Source organism: Myxine glutinosa, chromosome 1, assembly GCF_964187855.1.
Source record: "Myxine glutinosa chromosome 1, kmMyxGlut1.1, whole genome shotgun sequence".
Taxonomy (NCBI): Eukaryota; Metazoa; Chordata; class Myxini; order Myxiniformes; family Myxinidae; genus Myxine; species Myxine glutinosa.
The window spans coordinates 193,108,207-193,116,938 of record NC_136261.1 but is presented as its reverse complement, the minus strand read 5'-3'; the positions used below and the strand labels follow the sequence as shown (position 1 = coordinate 193,116,938).

The 8,732-nt window shown below is 50.5% G+C and overlaps 1 protein-coding gene across 3 annotated transcripts in view; it reads left to right on the top strand.

The window, feature by feature from the left end:
• The window catches only part of ESPL1 (extra spindle pole bodies like 1, separase), a 156,761-nt gene that overhangs the window by 47,292 nt on the left and 100,737 nt on the right, over positions 1 to 8,732 (top strand). The gene's annotated exons all lie outside the window — the stretch shown is intronic.

The following is an 8,732-nucleotide window of genomic DNA, read 5'->3' as shown; positions in this document are numbered from 1 at the left end:
ATACTCCCCGACTATCCCCAATCCCCCATTCCCTAGTCCCATTGTCTGTAAACAACAATCAGTAGAGCCGACCTTCCCCTTTTTCCCCCATTAAATGTCGTGCCCAGGTCCACCGCATCACACGTAGACAACTTTCGGACATCTTGCTAGTTATTCTTAGTCTATGTCAGTTAAGGACTCCTTTCCATTAATTCTGACTCTTCGTTGCACCAGAATGTGATTATATGGCACCAGTAGTGAGTTTAGGACCTTTCCCATACCTCCTTCCATCTTCTTCCCCAAACAACAACTACAACTACAACAACAATTACAACAACAACGACGCTGCGGGGGGGAGTGTGCGTCATCACACCGGCTCGGTTAGCCGCCATTGACAATGCGCGCCGGACCATGCGCTCCACGGGGTTACCACGAAGGGGCTCCTTGTCAGTCCCCCGTCAAGGGCGGAGCCGGGTAACCCCCCGCACGCACCCAATGAGAGGCGACGTGCCGATTCCATCTGGGGCGGAGCTAACGAGCCGAGGGCGTGTCACTCCCCGCCGGAGATACGAAGCGACTCACCGGATGTGAGGTCAGATGCGCCCCCAGCCTGGAGAGAGAAGTTGCCACGTACGAGCGCTGAATACCTCCCCGCATCTCTGGACCGGACCGAGTCGATTCTGACCTTTGAGCCCAGGTGCACCTGGAGCCATCGATCCTGCCTTTCCTAGCCATCAAACCCCGTGTGAGTCAGCCTTTTGTCCCGTTTATCTGTCGTCTGTTGGGAATAATATAAGAGTGTGTCTAAGTGCTTATCTTACTATGCTGTCCCTCTTGTAGTTGTAATCTAACCTTCCGTAACAATATAACCTCCTCCGGAGGTCTTGAGAACTGAACCCTGGTGTCGTGTCATTTGAATCCCAGCTGTGTGTCTTTTCCTTCATTGATCTAGCGTAGCGCGATTAGTCAACGTTCGGGTATAATCGGGTAACTTGTGCAGACGTGGTCATACCAAAACCGCTCGGTAAATAACATCTAAGCCACGTCTGTAACAATTGGTGTCGAGGAGTGGAATTCGAACCCGGGACTAAATTTATTAGGCCCAAATTTGTAACAATTAGAATCGATTCGGAGCGCGTTTCCCGCGCGAAATTATAACGGCGAAATTTGAATTTGTTATACGGAAATAAAAACCCGAATTTTGAAAGTCGCGCTATGGCAGACCAAGACAGCTGGGGTCCGGTAGGGGAGAGTGAGGCAGGGTCGGTCCAGGACCAAATTGAGGGACGCGAGGAGAGCGAAGCAGTGAGGGTAGCAGGTTCGCAAAATAGCGCCGTCACGCACGAAGTAGCGGGCGCGCAAAATGGCGCCTCGCAGATGGCCACGGCGTCCACGCCCGCGACCGTGGCAGCGCCCCCGGTGGATTGGAACTGGTTTTTCATACAAATGAAGGCCCTTATGGCCCAGAATAGCGAGGAAATGAGGGCTCAGAGTGAGCAAATGGGAGACCAAATTGGAGGTTTGAAAAACAGTATAGAAGCTCAGGGTGAGCGATTGGAGGGAAAAATAGGGGTAATGGGAAACGAAATGGGGGTAATGAGGGACGAAGCGAGGGGTACCGGTGAGGGGTTAGACAATAATTTTAAGGGATTAGACATGAAATTTGGGAAATTAGACGATAGATTAGGGGAAATACAGGAGGGGTTAACGGGGGTAGAAAACAGAATGGCCGCTCAAGAGAATCAAATGGAAGGGATGCAAAAAGGGTTAGAGGGGTTAGAAAACACCATGGAAGGCAAATTGAGGGACATGAGGGACCAAGCGGAAAGGGAAGTTAACCAAATGGGGCAGCAGATAGAGGGGGTCAGAATGGGGGTAGAAGCCAAACTGGATGCTCACAGGGAGGAAATGGAGCAGATGAGGGTGGCATCTGGGCAGGAGATGCAAGTGATGGGAGAGGAGATCAGAAGAGGAGTGAGTGAGGAGGTGAGGCACTGTAAGGAGCACATGGAGAAGGAGGTGAGAAAGGGGACTAAAGTTACAAGGGGGCATAGAGGACCTGACGCAGGAGGTGGAGCAGCTGACGGTGGGACAAACGGAGTTAGTGGAGCAGGTTCAAAGGAACACTGCGGTATTAGGAGGTTTAAAAGCGACACAAAACGACATAAAAAACGACTTGATAGCGACAAAGAGGGAATGTCAGATGGTACGTGAGGGACTGACAACGAGGTTGGACGAGGTAATAGAGGTAATGGAGACGAAGGACCGGCAGGTGAGGACGCACCTGGAAACGGTCAAGGTAGCCTTAGAGGATGAGCTTGAGGAGACGTACCGGGGAATAAAAGAGGTGAAGCACAAATTAGAAGAAGTGGAAGAAGGGATGAGCGAAATTAAGAAGCGACGGAGAGGGGATAAGAAAGAGATAAAAGAGGAGATAAAAGAATTGGTCCAAAGTCTGTGTTTGGATCGTGATGATGTGCTCATTAACCGGATGAGGGATTCGCAGGTGATGGAGGAGAAGCGAAGAGAAAGAGGACCCGGTGTAAGTGGTGACCAATATGGTCGTGCGTATGATGCGCCAGGGGATTTAAGAAGCTTGGGGGTCGAGATGGACCCGGGTGTTCGTGAGAGGCCACTGGTGAAGTGTGCGACAGGTCTGGTGTGCGAAAAAGGAGGTGTGCGAGAAAGTCCGACTCTGGGGTGTGTGAGGAAAAAGTGCGTGCCAAGGAGTGAGGGTGCTGGCGAGAGTGAGTCGGTCGTAGCGCGTGTGCGAGGGAGCACATGGAAGCGCGGTGTGGTAAGTGTTGCAGAGGGTGTGACGGGAGAGTGTGCGCGAGAAAGGTGTGTGACGGACAGGTGCACGAGGAAAGCGTGCGCTGTCAAGAGTAAGGGTGAGTGCGCTGTCAAGAATGGAGGTGAGAGTAGTGAGAGTGACAAGGAGAGTGAGCTGGTTGTGACAGGTGAGCGAGGATGTACACCTGGGATGGAAGGATGCACACCTGGAATGGTAGAGCGTGAGTGGGAATGCACGCTGGAGTTGGTGGTGAGGCACGTGGTTGGGTGTGCGAATGAGGGCACACCTGTGATTGTCACAGAGGAGGTGACCGAGGAGGGGGTGCGAAGAGGTGTGTTGGTGAGGTGTGCTACCAACGAATGTGTGCCAAAGTGTTCGGTGGTCAGGTGTGTGACCAAGGCTGTTAGTGGAATGGGTGTACCTGGGTGTGTAAGGAAAGGTAGCATGGGAACGGCTGGATGTGTGAGCAAGGAACGGGCTTCGGGGTGTAAGCATGCAGGTGAAGCATCGACATTAAACGGGTTAGAGGTTAGGTCGACTTTTAGCCGAATCGGGCCCTCGGTGCGTGCTGGGCCTCGCTTTGAACGGCCGCGTCCGTGCTCCACTAGGCGGAGCGGGCAGCCCGATAGAAAGGGTCGTCATGGCGACCACTTTTTGGTGAGACGTGCCGGCAGGTCGAGAGCGGGACATTGGATGGCTCCGTGCCGAGATGGTGCGTGGGATCTCGGCACGGGTAAGCCCCCGTCCCTGCACCGAATGCCGGACGCATCCAGCCGCTGGCACAGAACAACCCGCATTCATGGCTTGGCTTTACGAAGCCGGGCTTTGGACAGGAATTGGCGCACCGAGAGGCATTAGTAAGTAGACGGGTTATGAGGATAGTGTTTTGGACCCAAAATTGGAGAAAAACAAAATTTGATGATTGGCAAGGGATTGGCAGTAGTGATTGGCAGATGATGGGTAGTGATTGGCAAATTTTTGATTTGTTGAAATTTGATGTGCAAAATTGGTAGTGAGAGACCCCCGATGTGGAGGGATGGCATCCTTGCCCCCCTTCCCATGTGGGGGCAAAGGAGCACTAGATTATGGGGTGTATGGCAGTGAAAACTAGCCCGGGTGGGTTAGGTTATATTGTAGGGATCTCGAAGAGATTGACATTAGGTAACGTTAAGTTTAGTTAGTGACTGATACCTGTAGTGGGGACGCAGGTAGTTTAGTGTGGTTGTTAATGACGTGGGAGCGCAATAGTTTAAAGGGACGACTGGGAAGCGCAAGTTTCAGAAGGGAGTAGTTAGCTGAGATGATGCCGTGTGTGTGAGAATTGAACAGGTGTGATTGCACAGGTGTGCAACTGGACAGGTGTGTGGAGCAGTGTATGAGTAGTGAGTGTTGTGGATCAGCGCGAATGCGCTTGGGGAGAGAAGGGTGCAGGTGGCACCAGGTGTGAGAGCACAGGTGTGCAGGTACAGGTGTGTGGAGAGAGTTGGAGTGAGTGGTACGGAGTGGTGTGCATGGTGCGAAGGTGTGAATGGGGAAGAGTGGACCCCCATCACGGATACCCGGGGCGGGTAGTGTAAGTGTTAGGTAGAGGGTACAGGTAAATTGTGGTTGGATATTGGCATTTGTGGTGCGGTTGCAGAATGGTGTTGTGGATGGGTGCATTAGTGTTGTGGAAATGGCTGGGCGTGTAGCCTGTTAGTGTGTGTAGTTGGTTGGGCACTCCACCACTGTGAGGATGTCGGCCAGGTGAGGCCGCAGGTGGGCTCTGGGAGCCGGTAGTTGTGAGTGGGTGCCTGAGGATCCCGGGTGTGGATCGGGCAGCCCAGTGCCAGAGAGGGCACCGAGTGGGGAGAGCGCCAGAGGGCCTTCCCCAGGTAGTTAGGTTAGGGTAAGGAGCAGGTAAGCTCGGAGGCAACCGCAGTGGTGGAGGTGTGCAGGTGGGTAGACCCGCTGGGAGAGGTACACGCCACAGCCCAGAAATTGTGCGAGGGCACCGGGAGATGAATCGGGGGAGTGAGACCCCAAATTGAAAAGCACCACAGTTTGGCCAATGGGAATTGGTTTTTAGAACCCATAGTGTAAGAGGGCCAATGGTTTGGCCGGAGAAAGACCCCGGGTAGTGTAAAGTTGTTAAAGTCATTTAGGAAATAGTTAGGATTGACGAACCTGTCGCACCATACGCAGCCACTTACCTGTGGTGATGATGATGACTCCACACCTGTGTTTTCTTTGTTTTGTTGCAGGAAATGAGATTCTGAGGATTTGTGAGACGCATCACGACGTGGATGAGACATTGGGGTGATTCCATCTCTCCCTCCCTAGGAGGGACTGATGATGAATTGGTAATGGCAAATTATGATGTTCAGTTGGAGATGGCAAATTTTGATGAAAGTTGGAAATAGCAAATTTGATTGGTTAGGAGGGAGAGAAGACGAATTTGGTTTATGGGAGGAACGGGGAAGACAGTAGGGATGGTTGTTGATTTGTAAAGTAGATGTTTATGGGTAGTGTTGTGTTTTGTGGATACAGTAAGGGGTAAGGGAGGGGCCATGTAGGTTACCTGGTGGGGGGGGGGGGGGGGGGGGGAGCGTACGGTAGGAACGTACCTGTCTCACCTGGTTCCCATGTGCCCCCAGTGTGCATTACCTTGCATTGCGTGCACTTTTGCGCCCTTACCACCTTACTCACTTGTCTGCTTCTTTTGTCTCCCACCTCCGAGGATCTGGCTTTGGGGTAGAGAGAGAAGAGAGAGAGGTGCTGGCTACGCAGTTGTGGGCCTGCACTTTCGCTGCTTGCTGCTTGGATCGATACACCATATGGACCGCAATGTTTGTGGCCACCCACCATGGACCGCAGCTCTTTTGCGGCCAAGCACCACCCGTGGATGGACCTATGGGTCAACGTGGCACCTATGCCATGCAGGTGAACCACTTTTAGTTGACACCACTGAAGGCCACAATATAGAAATGGACGCGGTTGGCGCCTTTCTTTATTTTTTTGAAAGAGGCAAGAAGGCCAAGTGCACCACACGAAGGCAAGACCAGCGGCAGAACATCGGCCGGCTGCGACACCACCGGTGATTTATAGACACTTTATTGGTGCACCGGATGGTGCTCACTGTGTGATGGGGTGGTGCTTGATGCTTGGAAGGGGTGCTCTGCACATTATTAAAGGCCGTAGGCCACAGAGCACTCGTGGGTTGGTGTATCGATGCTAGCATGCGTGCTCTCTCTATGCATAACATCTGCATGTGTTCCTCCAAAAACAGGTCCTGGATCGTAGTGTAAATATCAGCGTAGTCTTGTGTAAATAATGCTCCCTACCGGCTGTATGTTTAGTTTGAGGATTCTTTCCGGATTCGGTTATCCTGTGGGTGTGTTTCTGTGAGGAGAAGGGTGCAACGTCGCAGGGGGACATATTTACTCATTTGTGAATATCTGTAAAACTGTCGCACTCAGGGTAGAGTTAATAGTAGAGGGAACTACATTGCGTGCCACACTAAAGTAGGTAAAAATTTATCGGGTCGGGACGCCCCGAGGGTAGAGAAGGGTGCAATGTTGCGAATATGGAATTTGGCCTCCATATCCGCTTGTAAATATTCCCCTATTTCCCCAATACTCCCCGACTATCCCCAATCCCCCATTCCCTAGTCCCATTGTCTGTAAACAACAATCAGTAGAGCCGACCTTCCCCTTTTTCCCCCATTAAATGTCGTGCCCAGGTCCACCGCATCACACGTAGACAACTTTCGGACATCTTGCTAGTTATTCTTAGTCTATGTCAGTTAAGGACTCCTTTCCATTAATTCTGACTCTTCGTTGCACCAGAATGTGATTATATGGCACCAGTAGTGAGTTTAGGACCTTTCCCATACCTCCTTCCATCTTCTTCCCCAAACAACAACTACAACTACAACAACAATTACAACAACAACGACGCTGCGGGGGGGAGTGTGCGTCATCACACCGGCTCGGTTAGCCGCCATTGACAATGCGCGCCGGACCATGCGCTCCACGGGGTTACCACGAAGGGGCTCCTTGTCAGTCCCCCGTCAAGGGCGGAGCCGGTAACCCCCCGCACGCACCCAATGAGAGGCGACGTGCCGATTCCATCTGGGGCGGAGCTAACGAGCCGAGGGCGTGTCACTCCCCGCCGGAGATACGAAGCGACTCACCGGATGTGAGGTCAGATGCGCCCCCAGCCTGGAGAGAGAAGTTGCCACGTACGAGCGCTGAATACCTCCCCGCATCTCTGGACCGGACCGAGTCGATTCTGACCTTTGAGCCCAGGTGCACCTGGAGCCATCGATCCTGCCTTTCCTAGCCATCAAACCCCGTGTGAGTCAGCCTTTTGTCCCGTTTATCTGTCGTCTGTTGGGAATAATATAAGAGTGTGTCTAAGTGCTTATCTTACTATGCTGTCCCTCTTGTAGTTGTAATCTAACCTTCCGTAACAATATAACCTCCTCCGGAGGTCTTGAGAACTGAACCCTGGTGTCGTGTCATTTGAATCCCAGCTGTGTGTCTTTTCCTTCATTGATCTAGCGTAGCGCGATTAGTCAACGTTCGGGTATAATCGGGTAACTTGTGCAGACGTGGTCATACCAAAACCGCTCGGTAAATAACATCTAAGCCACGTCTGTAACAATATATATAGTTATATATATATATATATATATATATAGTTATATATATATATATATATAGTTATATATATATATATATAGTTATATATAGTTATATATATATATATATAGTTATATATATATATATATAGTTATATATATATATAGTTATATATATATATAGTTATATATATATATAGTTATATATATATATATAGTTATATATATATATAATTATATATATATATAGTTATATATATATAGTTGCGGATATGAGGTTTGTGTTTTTTTTTATTGTGTTGTATTATATAGTAAATTGTTGTAAATATCACCCTCTGTAAAATGTAATGATTCCTTGTAAATACCTCCGTAGTGTAAAGGTCAAAGGGCGTCCCATAATTAGTCCAGAAAGCATACACGTTAGCCAATCATAGAATACCCCTGTTCAATAGTTATATCTTTATTATGTGTATTAGGGTAAGGCCTTGTCTCCCATTAAGATGACACTCCATTGCACCAAGTGAAATAAGATAGCTTCCCTTCATTCTTCATTCCCATTCCCAAAACTTTCACTTTCCCCTTTCATCATTGCCAAGCCTCGATTGCCAATTACATCCCCTCCAAAACCACCATTGAACATGTGCTCGGGTCGGGGAAGACGGGCGTCCCCGCCCGTCGTCATCAAGGGCGGAGCCAGAGGGTCGCGCGACCAACCAGGGCCGAGGTGAGCACACCGATGGGCGTGGCCTAAAGGCCGGCGGCTTGATCGCCGGAGGCGCTATAAAGGCGCGCACGCAAGAAGCAAGGGAGTGGTCGGTGGTGAGGAGTGATTGGACCAAGAGAGAGAAAGAGTGGTTGGACCAAGAAAGAGGAGATCCAGAAAGAACATCCAAAGAGAGGACATCCCGGAAAGCACAAAGCCTGCTATTCGTCGCCTTGCTCGCCAAAGTTGGACTGAGCAGTAGTTAACAGCAAGAAGCCTGTTGTAGTCCTGGCAAAGCGCGCGACGTCCACCGCAGCAGACAACAGCAGCAGCAGCGGCGGCCACAGCAGCAACAACATCCGCTTGGGGCCTGGACGGCGGTTTTGAGCAGGGCCGCGAAGGAACGGCGGCTGCTAAACGCGCCGATCGAGCTGCAGCATCCTTGGACCTTCCTTTCCCTCCAGCCATCCACCTCCTGCCTCTCCATCCTTCTTGTGTACGTGAGTTTGTTTTGTTTGTTCTGTCCTTGGGTTAATTAAGTTTGTATAAGCTGGCGTTGCACTGTGTCTAATATCTTCTGTAAATTATTTTCTTATCTTTCCTTCTTCCTTGGTTATTTTGAGCCTGTAAAT